This window comes from Podarcis gaigeae (genome assembly GCF_964106915.1).
Source record: "Podarcis gaigeae genome assembly, chromosome: 8".
Lineage (NCBI taxonomy): Eukaryota > Metazoa > Chordata > Lepidosauria > Squamata > Lacertidae > Podarcis > Podarcis gaigeae.
This window is the reverse complement of record NC_139684.1, coordinates 75,495,322-75,506,361: the sequence shown is the minus strand read 5'-3', so window position 1 is coordinate 75,506,361 and position 11,040 is coordinate 75,495,322. Positions and strand designations below refer to the sequence as shown.

The window sequence follows — 11,040 nt, the reverse complement described above, 5'->3', positions numbered from 1 at the left end:
ATGCCATCATGATGAATCATGAAAGCGGATGAGAACTGGGAAAGCATTGTGTGCTATACAGTACTTAAAAGCATTAAACAATTATGAGGAGCCTTATCCAAATAGGAAATAAGATTTCCCCACTTCCCTAGAGACCTTTCATCAATGGTTCCCTGCAGCTGCTCTGAAATAAACATTCAGACCCGAGACTTCATCTGTAGGGAGCTGTGGGGGTGGAGGGAAATAAAGGTGGAAAATCTGCAGAGCATTATTGGTCTGTAATGGGATATAAGGTCAAGAATGGGTAGGTCACTAAGCTATTTCCCCTTTGTTCCAGCCTGTTGGCAGGCAGTGCCGAGGATCCTTGCTTTGCCCCGGGCACTTGCAACCCATGCTACACCACTTCCTCAAGGGTCATCTAGTACAACCCCCTGCAGTATAGAAATCACAGCTTAAGAATCCCTGATAGATGCTTTAAAACTTTCAATGGAGGAGAGTCCACCACTTTCTAAAGTAGTCAGTTCCACTGTCATTTCTAATGGTTAGTGGGAATCTCCTTTCTTGAAACTTGAATCCATTGGTCTGGGCCCTACCCTCTGGAGCAGCTTAAGCAAAACGTTTCAATTTCCACCTTCTCTGATCTGATCTGCTCTGATGTGAATGAAGCAGAGCTGTGGCTGCAGTGGCAGTTATAGAACACCGAAGATGGAACGTCCAGGACAAAATGGAACATTTGCCGTAGCTGAGCGATGATCTTCCAGGCTGAACGAACCTCAACAGAGGATAACAGGACCTTAACTGCTGTGGTGTCCCAGCATTTTGGAGAGTCAGTTGAGATGGACAGTCCTTAATGCAACATGTTAAAGCAAAAGGTATTTTGTTAATCGATATATGATATACATATATGGGGGATGCATGTGGCGCTGTGGGTTAAACCACAGAGCCTAGGACTTGCTGATCAGAAGGTCAGCGGTTTGAATCCCCGCGATGGGGTGAGCTCCCGCTGCTCGGTCCCAGCTCCTGCGAACCTAGCAGTTCGAAAGCTCATCAAAGTGCAAGTAGATAAATAGGTACTGCTCTGGCAGGAAGGTAAATGCCGTTTCCGTGTGCTGCTCTGGTTCGCCAGAAGCAGCTTAGTCATGCTGGCCACATGACCCGGAAGCTGTACGCCGGCTCCCTCGACCAATAAAGCGAGATGAGCGCCGCAACCCCAGAGTCGGCCACAACTGGACCTAATGGTCAGGGGTCCCTTTACCTTTTATACATATATGTATACACAGGAGCACATCTATACTTGTGCACACCCCCACTGGACACCACACCATGTGACTGGACGTCACTTGCATTGCTCCACCTACTTTTGTCTGTAGCCACTCCCATTACCGCTCATCAGGGAAGGTGACCCTTAGATTTTTTTAAAAACGCATCTCAGCCCCTGTTCTCTAAAGGGACTTCCCAGATTCGTGCTGCTGAAAGGTTCTGGACCTAGTCTGCTTGGAGCAATAGTCAGTGTTTGTCAAGGTTAGAGCAGACCTACTGAAATTAATGGCTATGAGAAACTTCCAGGAAGCCTCTACAACAGCTGCACGGATGCTACTTGCCCAAAGATGGAAGGAGGACAAATTACCTATAAAAGAAGAAGGGTTGAGAAAGATGATAGACTATGCCAAAATGGTGAAAATGACCTGGAAAATCAGAGATCAAGAGGACAATAAATTTAATAAAGAATGGGGAAATTTTATAAGTTACTTGAAAAAACACTGTAAACAATTAAAAACAATGGCAGTATTTAAAAAACAACAACACCTGCAATGAAGGGAGAATTAGGATAAAAATGGAGTTTTAAGAAAATACGGAAAATATGGTACAATACAGTTTGAAAAGAATATCCAGGGAAACCATGGAGAGGGGAGGGACAGAAGTTCTAGGATTCTGAGAATCCTATTTGGAAAACAATTACAATTTATGTGTGGTGATAATTGTTAAAAGTGAAAATGAATAAAATAAATAAATAAATAAATAAATAAATAAATAAATGCACTGCAATGAAGAAAAATAATGGGGGTGGGGGGTGGGAGAGAAACTTCCAGGCAGCCTCTGCTGAGCTCTCCTGGACACAAGTTGTAAGTTGCTCCCTCTACCGGCCAACATCTTGTCCCAGAAATAGCTGTCATTCTAACAGAAGGGCTCATCCACATTCCATTTGCCTTGCTGTTTCCCCCCCAGGAATACCTGCAGCTTACCTCTGAATTGGAACAAACAGCAATCAGGTTTTCTGCAAGTGGCCATTTGTTCTGATTTAGAGCTAAGGAATGGGGGAAAGCAACAGGGCGAAGGCAAAAGCACAGGACAAGGGGGAAACCTCTCTAATTAATGCTTTCTAGGCAGGGGAACAGCAGAAGTGAGGACAAACCCTAAGAGGGATACGCGTGGATGCTGTCCAGTTTGGCCTCCTTTGTAAAGCTGCTATTGCTGTGATGATATTACTGCAACTTGGGCTGAGTCCCTTTTATGGGGTGAGAGGGGAGCAGGGCAGAGGGCAGGGAAAGTGTTTGGCCGCTCTCATTCCTTTTCCAGAAAGCGTTTCTCTGCTTTGTTCTGTAGTATGGCCCTGGCATAGTCAGAGACACCATTGCACCCCTGTGGTTTGAATCTCAGCCCTGGGCTGGAATTATGAACACTCCTCTGAGTGTCTGCCTCCTTGCCATCTCCATAGCTGTGGGTGAGTATGTTCGGCTTCTTGAGATGGGAGGTCTTTGAGATCTTTTTTTGGTTGGGGGTTGCTGACAACACCCAGCTTGTGTCAAAGAGCATCAGCGGTGGCTACTCCTCTCACCTGGCACAGGAATGAGTGTCCCTGCTGGTGTCTTGCAGGTGAAAATGATGACATGCCTGTTCAACATGCCTGTTTACACACTAAATAATTTTGAGGTGACATTTCTTGGCGGAGAACCTCTGGCTGGGTTTCATCTCTCTCTTGTGGCCTGTTTTGAGTTCTACTTTGCTTTTTTGCTTTCCAACCTTTTAGTTCACCCTCCTCAAAAATGTATTTCAAATCTTGGGGTTCCCCAGAATATGCTGATACCTCCCTCTTGTTTCTCAGTAGCCCTATTCTTGCTATGCAGCCATTACCCATCAGCAACTATGTTTGCTGTTAGAGAAAGTGACAAAGTCATTTTCTGGCTACAGAGCCCCCCAAGAAAGCTGCGTTTAAAACAATGACATTTAAAGGAAGCCTGCTTTGGGCAGACTGGTACTAAAAAGATGTTAAAAGTAGTGCCCTAGATACAGTTGTACCTTGGTTTCCAAACAGCTTCGTTCTTGAACATTTTGGCTCCCAAATGCTGCAAACCTGGAAGTGACTGTTCCAGTTTGCAAACTATTTTTGGAAGCCAAACGTCTGATGGGGTTCTGCAGCTTCTGATTGGCTGCAGGACCTGCCTGCAACCAATCAGAAGCCATGCTTTGGTTTCTGAATGTTTTGGAAATCGAATGGATTTCTGGAATGGATTCCGTTTGACTCCCAAGGTATGACTGTAATTCCATAAACTAGCTGGAGGGCCACCATCTGCTTGGCTGAGAAGCCAGATTCCTGGCAGCAACCATTCCATCAACTGAGGGAGGAAGAGATGGGAAGCAGGGCTGCTCCATTGGTCCATTTGAAAGACCAGCAACTTTTGGTTCCTTAATTATGATCTTTAAACTGTTTCTATCCCAGCTGGTCGCCAAAAGAGCATGTAACTAAGAACAGGTAACTGAACTAGATTTCCTTCTTTCTCCTCCCTTCCCATCCCCTTTCGCTTCATGTCTTTTCAACAGTGTCATGTAGGGTTGCCATATTTTGAAGAGCAAAAACGAGGACACATTTGCCGACTACTACTTTTAACTGTGGATCGCTATGATGACTCTCATTTTACACACCCATGAAAAAGAGGGTGTGTCCTGGAAAAAGAGGAAACCTGGCAACCCTAGACTGAGGGCAGGGGCCATCTTGTTTTTAACAGATCTATAAGCCACTCTGGAAGCATCTTTTGCCCAAGAGGAGCAGGCTATTTTTTTAAAAAATGAATCAATAAACTCAACAATGAAGAAGACCATTTCTCCAGTACCTCAGCATCAGAGGTGGGGTGGAACTCTGGTAAAGGCCCTCTAGTTACTATGACAGTAGATAGGCAGATGCAAGCAGACATTCAATTAGGCTCTCAGGTCTAAGAACTCCCTGTTTCCCCTGCATTTTAGGGGATTCTACTGGACCTAACAGTCCGGCGTACCTTTACCTTTATGCTGGATGAGTTGTAGCAACAGTAGTGGGACCTCTACTGGTTCTATGGTGTCTTGTTCCATTGGTTTCGACAAACTGTGCACCCTTCAGTTGGAGAGCACAGGAGGTAAGCATGCAAGACACACGTTCAGAAACCACCCCTGTTTTCCCTTCTGTGGCAGATACAGCTTGATCATTGATCCCAATCAATCTACAGAGTAAAGTAATCCTTCCCCATGTTGGCACCCACTGCAGATAATATTGCACAGTTTGAAGTGACTGGAAGCATAAGAATGGACTCTTTTTGGAAGAAATCATTGTCCAAACCCATGAAATTTTTATGCAAAATTTACTTACAGAACTTTCTTCAGAAACATAGCAAAATACAGTAAAGGATACACCCAAAATATCCATAAGATTTTGTGCAACGTCCAGCACTGGCTCAGCATCTTCTTAGATATAAGAGATAATTCAAAAAATCTGAACTGTGTCTCTTCCCCGCTTCTAGCCTGCTGTATATTCTGCCTAAGTCCATGCAGATTCTTGGAGAGATTCATTCACATCCTCACTCTCAGAGAGCTCAAGAGAAAGAAAACAGCCACCACCCTTCCAAGATGGCGAATTTGCAACTCAATACCTTCACCACAGTCGTACCTTGGATCCCAAACGCCTTGCGAGTAAATGTTTTGGCTCTCGAATGCTGCAAACCCAGGGTGCAATTCTCAGAGTGGGGTAGCAAGCGATCCTACTTCACAGAGAACTCTGGGAATTGCAGCTCTGTGAGGAGAACAGGGGTTTTCTAACAACTCTCAGGACTACAGTTCCCAGAATGCGTTGGGGGGAAGCCTTGACTTATTCAGATTGGCATAACACTGTCTTAACTGCATAACACATTTCAATATCACCCACTGTACCTGAATGAACTCTAGAGTTTCACTTCCCCCCTGTATACATATTTTAATTTCCCTCTCTGCCCCATATTGTCATGACCTGATTTTTACTGGACTCCTTTCTTGAATAACTGAGTTGGGGGTGGAGATTATCAAATGCTAAGACTTTCCCCTCATCAACCATTTTAATGAGTTGGTCATATGGATTTGAATTCTGTAGTGGACAACATCAAGTGAGAAAAATGCTTTCTGAACTACAAATGCTGTGTACACCCAACACTCCTGTCAGTGACTGAAATAAATTGATTCATTTATATAGCCAAAGCACATGGTTCTGCCCCCCCCCCAAAAGAATCCTGGGAACTGTAGTTTGTTGAGGATGCTGGGATTTGTAGCTATCTGATGGGCAAACTACAGTTCCCATGATTCTTTGGGGGAATAATGTGGTTTAAATATATGGGGTGTTTATGCTGCCTTAGTCTCATGGCTAGATGTACTGGATAAGAAACAGCTTCACTTCCCCTCTTCTTTCTGTGTATTTTTTCAATTTTACATTATTTTTTCTATATATGTGTGTGTAAATACAGTGGTACCTCATGTTAAGAACTTAATTCATTCTGGGGGTCCATTCTTAACCTGAAACTGTTCTTAACCTGAGGTACCACTTTAGCTAATGGGGCCTCCTGCTGCCGCTGTGCTGCTGCTGCACGATTTCTGTTCTCATCCTGAAACAAAGTCCTTAACCCGATGTAATATTTCTGGGTTAGCAGAGTCTGTAACCTGAAGCGTCTGTAACCTGAAGCATCTGTAACCCAAGGTACCACTGTATATGCGATTGGGTTTGATAACCCAGATGATCTAGGTGATCCCAGGGTTCTCAGGGGCAGAGCTGTGTCTTCCTGGGAAAAGGTAAGAATCCCTACCTCACCTCTCCATCTTTCCCAATGATCTTCCCCTTGAAGCAACACTGTACAGAATGGAATCCTAGGATTCAGTCCTGCAGGGTGCAGAATGCTGCTCCTTTGCGAAAGGTGTTCCCTGCAGAAAGGGAGTTTGAGTGTGAGCATTACCACACAGGTTGGACTCTTCCGTTTACCAGCTGGAAGGAACCTAAGGACTCGATCCTGCCGGGTACATCCCCCCATGTATATATATATTTTCGAAGACTTTATAAATCACCTTTGATTTTGAAAAGAAAGATGACCTTTAATGCTTTGCATATTTTACTAGAAGCACCTTTTAAAGACATATATAAAGGATATCCATCTTTTTATTCCTGACTAGGCAGAAACACACAATCATGTCATTTTAAATACGGTAGTCACAATGGCACGCACTGCCCTAAATCCATCTCTGCTGTGTTATTCCATCTCTGCTTTGTTCAAATTTCTGCTGTTGTTTAAAAATGCCAAATAAAAAACTGCCTTCTCTTTTGTTCCCCTCTCCTGACTTTATGCAAATTCATGACTGTTAGGCAGTATCTCCAGGGGGCGCTGCATGATGACAGTCTTACATTCACACTCTCAAACACACAACCTATGCTTCTTCCACTAAAAATGGAGTATCCCTGCCAGTTAGGGTTTCTCCAGACTTCCTCTTGTGACACAGCATTCCATTTTTTAGCACTCAGTCGGGAGCAAACAGCAATTCAGCTTTTCCTCGGATCAACATTTTTTTCTGATTTATCGCTAAAGTGTGGGAAAGGAGTGGGGCAAGGGGGAAAACCACTTGGACCTGTGCTTTTCAGGAAGCGAGGATGATCCCTAAGTCTCTAGGAAGCTGCCTTAAACTGAGTCCAACTACTTGTGCATCTAGCTCAATATTGAGGTATTGAGGGTTTCAGGCAATGATATTTCCCTGCCCCACCTGAACCTGGGACCTTCAGAACAGATGTTCTACCACTGAGCCACAACTTCTTCCCAAAGAGTCTGGATCACTCCATTGGTTAGAATGTGGTGCTGAAAATGCCAAGGTTGCAGGTCTGATCCCTGTATGGGACAACTGCATATTCTTGCTATTGCAGTGTCCCTTTCCAACTCTACCAGCTACGATTCTATGAACTCAATCCAGTGGATTTACTTTTTTTAAGCCTACCTTTTATAGGTTTTATATAATTCCATAAATACAAATTGCAGAAAAGCATATTATATGTGTGTGTGTGTGTTATATAATTATGTATATATAAAAAACTGTCTTCTGTTTACCTAGGAAATTATCTTTCCCCACATAATTAAATAAGCACAACATAGGTTTAGGTTTGAGATTTAATTGGGAACATGTCATAAACAATTGTTATTCCCCCCCTCCTTGCAAAACAATTACTTTTTTACATGTGCAGCACCACACATGAAACTGTCTCCCCTTTTCCACTGGCAAATCCAATTTTTTTCTTCTCTTATCTTATATATTTGAGTCTCCAGATACCCACTATGCCCCTTGTTTAAGGGCTCACTTACCCTTGTCCTATGAGGGGTCTGAGAGATGTTTCTTTTGTCCCACCCCTTTCCCTAGGAAAACCTGCTGTTTACCATTGAATCTGCACAAATGCCAGTGGATTAACATATGTTCTGATTCAGCAGTAAGCAGTGGAGAAGTAGTGGGGCAAAAGAAAAAAAACTCATGGATCCATGCCTGGAAATCAAGGGACAAAATGGAAGAAAACACAGGACAAACAGAAGTATAGATGACCCCTAAAGTGTTTACATTTCTCTGTATCAATGCAGTTAACTAACATTGTGATCTGTTCAGTTCCTCTCAAGCCTCATTCCTTGCATGAATTTCAATGGAGCCCAGCCATGTTAAATGGCATTTGAGTCCCATTATTTCCTATGGACAGTCTTATTCATTTTAGTGCATCCCCACCTAGCCTCCAACAACAGTTCATCTATCAATCTTGGCAGGGAGGGAGCAAATGGCTAATGAAAGAATTACCTCTTGCAATCAGTTCAGAGCCAGATCATGAATTGCCTCCAAACTTCATCCCCCGTTCCCCCCTTGGTACCTCCACTTAATTTATTCTTTCCCATCAACACACTATCCTAAAAGCAGAGTAATGGGGCTGCATGCGTCCAATGTGCTTGCACAAAGCTTACACGGAGGTAAGATGAAGTCCAGCCTAGAGGGAGCGTTTGTTCCAATTTGTTTGCAGGAAGGTTAGACTTCAAAGACAAATCCTGGTTTGCATTTGCGGCGGTTGGCGATACATCTTCCCCTTTACCAGTCATTTGTTCCACATCTTTTCCACACCACAAAAAGTCCTAAAGAGAGAGCAGATTTGTTGCGACAGAATGCTTTAATCCACTTTCACTGGGCAATTTCTGGGGTGTGATCGAATCCCTCTTTGCAAAGGACTGATAGCTTGGAGGCAATCCTAGAGGAGGCGAAGAGCGATGAAGGAAACGGCAGTGGAGATCTCCAGCTCGAAGTGGGAAAGAGGCAGAAGAAGAACCTGCAGCCTTCTCTCACACGTGATCCCACCTCTCTCCTTCCTGCTTCAGACTCTGAAAAGCAAACTCTAAAACACCCAAGTGTAATATCCACAGTTGCAACCGCTTCTTGTCCACATCTGTGATTTTTCCAAGTTTCAGCTGCCTCCCCCTCCCTCTCTTCAGCTGGCAATGACGTCCAGACAGGAGGAGGAAGGTCTTTAAAATAAGGGAGGGAGGATAGATGGGAAAGAGGGGGGTGGGGGAAGCACGGAATCATAGGGAAGCTACAGCAGAGGAGGGGGCAGGGAATTCACTCCCACGCCTGCTGTTTCTGAGGTTGAAATTTCTAAAGCTGATGGAGAATCTAAGAGAGGTAATAGGAAGCGAACATGGGCTCCACACACAAAAGCACTGGAACTCCTCCAGAGAAAGCATGTCTCCCCTTCTCCTTTTTAATAACTTTCCAGAAAGTAGTAAATAACAATTAAAACAATCTTTGCCTTCAAAGACGTTTTTTGGCTTGTAGAGGGCTGTTTTATTGCACTGGTTTTTGGCTGCTTCTTTTTTAACCACTTCAGCTTCTTTGGTTTATCAGAGTCACTCTGCTGCGGATGTTTTTTCTTTTCTTTTTGTATCCTGTGGTGTTGTAGCATTTTAATGTATCTTTGATGTTGTAAGTGATGCTTGAAGTAGTTCATCTGGGGTTGGATTTTTATGTGGGCCGCTTTCCGCTCTTTGTGAGAAAGGGCAAGGTACAAATGTTTTTTAAACAAGGAAGGAACTGAACAGACCTGACTTCAGCAGACCCCAGGGTTCAAACCTGTTCTCTGTCAAAACCTGAACACAGCAAAATCTGCAGATCGACTATGGAGACAGGAAGCCTCTTGGATATTTTGTTTGCTGATGCTCCTTGGACCCAATATGTCCAAGCCCCCTTTTACTCAGGGTTTATGTTCCAAGGCGCTGCACATTTAAGCGAAATCTTGTATATTTGAAGAATTAAATGGCCTCGGTCCAGTATACCTGAAGGAGCGTCTCCACCCCCATCATTCTGCCCGGACACTGAGGTCCAGTGCCGAGGGCCTTCTGGCAGTTCCCTCGCTGTGAGAAGTGAGGTTACAGGGAACCAGGCAGAGGGTCTTCTCAGTAGTGGCGCCCTCCCTGTGGAACGCCCTCCCACCAGACGTCAAAGAGAAAAACAACTACCAGACATTTAGAAGGCATCTGAAGGCAGCCCTGTTTAGGGAAGCTTTTAATGTTTAATAGATTATTGCATTTTAGAGTTTTGTTGGAAGCCACCCAGAGTGGCTGGGGAAACCCAGCCAGATGGGCGGGGTATAAATAATAAATTATTATTATTATTACTAGTGAAGAAGCCTGCAAACACTCTGTTCTGCCCCTGCCCCCTTCCAACCCTTTTTGTGACTTTTTTGTGACATTATCAGGTCACTTCCGGGTTTGTTGTGATGCATGTGTGTGCAGTCACACACATATTGAATGCACATAGATGGGGGTTGTCGTCTGTATAGCACTTATGGAACATTTGCTGTTACTTTCATTGATTATATATTGGTAATTCTTTATTGTGGTTGAACTGTTTAATTATTTGCTGATGTTTCATTTTACTCTTTACTATTAGATTCTGATGGATCGTTGAATATTGCTATGTTTGATAAAAGTTGTTTATTTTAAAGTTATTGTGACTTTTATATTGGGTCAGATGGTTACTATTAATGTTTGGTGATTTATTATGTTTATGTCTTGGAAGCTGCCCAGAGGGGCTTGGGCATCCCAGCCAGTTGGGCGGGGTATAAATATATTATTATTATTATTATTATTATTATTATTATTATTATTATTATTATATCATTTGCGTTATTAAGAGTAGTGACGTAATCTCCCATCTCAGCCACAGCAGCCACAAGGGAGAAATAATCTTAACACTTGTTAAGGAAATGCCAAAACTTTGGGTTTTCCAAATAAGTTAGGAACTGGTCTTGTGGGTCAGGGGTGCCAGATCCTGCCCCACTTTGTGGGTGCCCAACATCGGCCTGTGACATCGTGTGTGATGTCACACAGTAGGAGGAGGCCCAACTAAGTCCGTCATGGCCATGGGAAGGCCCAGCAAAGCCCATTGTGGCCTTCAGAAGGCCTGTTGCAGTCAGAGGCTTCTTACCACTGCTATAAATTAATACGTAGCAATGAAAACAGAGTTTAGACAGGAAACATATTTTCCTGTTGCATGTTAGTAACAGTTCCTCAGTTTCCTCCTAAAGCAATGGTGGTTTTGGTCTCTGTAAACATTTGGAAAATGTCGCGACATTGAATAGAACAATATTTCTTTATTTCCCTCTAATGTCCTTCTTGGAAAAGCTGCTGTGACCCTACTGTTACTCACCCTTTTGGTTTTGAGAACTGGGAAGAGAATGGGTGTAGTATTGTTTAAGGCAGGCTTCCTCAACCTCGGCCCTCCAGATGTTTT

General features: G+C 43.6%; 1 protein-coding gene across 1 annotated transcript in view; it reads left to right on the top strand.

Annotated features, from left to right (window-relative positions):
• LOC310851730 (phospholipase A2 inhibitor 25 kDa subunit-like) overlaps positions 1–11,040 on the top strand; it is a 1,159,037-nt gene that overhangs the window by 1,083,617 nt on the left and 64,380 nt on the right. The gene's annotated exons all lie outside the window — the stretch shown is intronic.